Raw genomic sequence first — 1,812 nt, 5'->3', positions numbered from 1 at the left:
CCATAGCTCATGGACTCTAGAGACACTGCCTTTTGGCTGGTGACAGCCAAGCAAATAACAGATCTTGCTGTCCTGAGGCTGATTTTCCATTGCACTTGACCTTTATGGGAGGGTGGACTATTGGCAGCTGGCCAAAGGAAAGAGAGATTACCAGTGAACTCATGCCTTTATGAGCCTCTGCTTTTCATTGTTGTGTAGTTGCTGATCCTGCCCTAGACAAATGGAAGCCATGCAGTTGTCCTGTCTCTCAGTTCTTGTGGATTGGGAGATGTACATAAGGGGATGCCTTGTGCTGCTTTCTGGCACTTGCTTGGGCATAGATTAGCCAGTATACTTGCAAATGGCTCTCTCCACCTAGTTTTCCTTTAACTTTCCGCTGTTTTTTTTGATCGTGACAGTCCAGTGCTGCAACCATTAATTGCATCAGTAACTGTTGTCATGCAGGATTGAGCAAGCCCCATGCCCTTCAGCAGGTGGCTCTGAAAGGGAAGGAAGGAACTGAGTAGCAATAATACACAGATAAAAGTTACTTCTTTGGACTCAGGTCCCAGAACTCTCCTCGTCACGCCTATGCTGACTGGGAATTTCTGGGAGTAAAAAGGAAATATTTCCAAGCTTCCAGTAATCGGAGTTCTGCTGCTGCATTTCAGCTCCAGTAAAAAACTTTGACATTTGAATAGCTTTTCTTCATCTGTTTAATATTGTTTTGTACCTCCAGTAGGCTCTGCCAGATGTTCGTCTTCTGCAGCTGTAGAAAGACAGTTTGGCTACCCACCAACACTTGTTGAATCAAAAGTCCCCTGGGACTGCCTGTGTGCCCCTGGGGCTCCTCTGTTCGTTGTCCCGTGCGCTGCAGAACCCGAAAGGGGAAGTCAGTGGGTATGAGGAAGTCACTAGTGCTATCGTACATACTGACTGTCCTGCCTGGGCAGCCAAAGAGCTCACAGCCTCAGCAGTCTTTTTCTCCTGTCCTTACTGGGTTGTGGTGTTGGCAGCCTGTTCCATGGAGCACCCTGTGAAAATGGGATCCCTTTATCCAGCAACCAATATTGGAGGTAAAAATAGTTATCTGAGTTGGGAGATAGGAGGGACTGTCCCAGGGAGCTTCGCTGTGTAAGTAGATGGATTCTGGGATGTGTCTATGTCCCATAGATTCAGGGTAGCAGTGACCTAGCACTCCCAGTTCTCTCCTAGAGCCCAGGTTGGGCTCTCTGTAATGCAAGATGGAAGTGGCTGTTACTTGGTATCTGTTTCTCATCTTGCTTTATTCATATTATAAAAATTGTGACTTTAAAACCAAGTGCTGTCATTGCTTTTCACTGTAAAATTCAGTTTTAAAAATAAATACATGTGTGATTAATGGGTTTCGGAAGAATGTTAGGTGTATGCAGAATATGCAGTACTGGGCTCATACACACATTCTGACAATGTTCAGTGGCTCTGATAGCTTCTGCCTTTCAATCTGGTCTCTGTCCTGCTGTAGGAGAAACGTCTATGAGAACTGAGCCCTGTAGTTTGGTGCTGGCAGCCAGGTTTTTTATTGGCTGATTAGCTTGCCATATTCTGTGTCCTAACCCTTGGGGCCAGAGGTTCTTTGGCTCTCCCTCCCTTGCTCTGACAACTGAGTGCTGTAGTTGCCAGCTAATGGAACCAAGCCTCAGGCCTTCCCAAGAGTGCCATGGCTGTGGAACCAGAGGTCAGATAGCATGTGAAAGAAAGAGGTGGTGTGATCCTCAGACAAAAGGTTCACTGTCGGGTTCTATCATTTTCAGTCCACACTGCTTAAAAACCCACTTGCAAATGTCAAATGAC

This window comes from Sceloporus undulatus, chromosome 2 (genome assembly GCF_019175285.1).
Source record: "Sceloporus undulatus isolate JIND9_A2432 ecotype Alabama chromosome 2, SceUnd_v1.1, whole genome shotgun sequence".
NCBI lineage: Eukaryota > Metazoa > Chordata > Lepidosauria > Squamata > Phrynosomatidae > Sceloporus > Sceloporus undulatus.
This window is presented reverse-complemented; position numbering follows the sequence as displayed.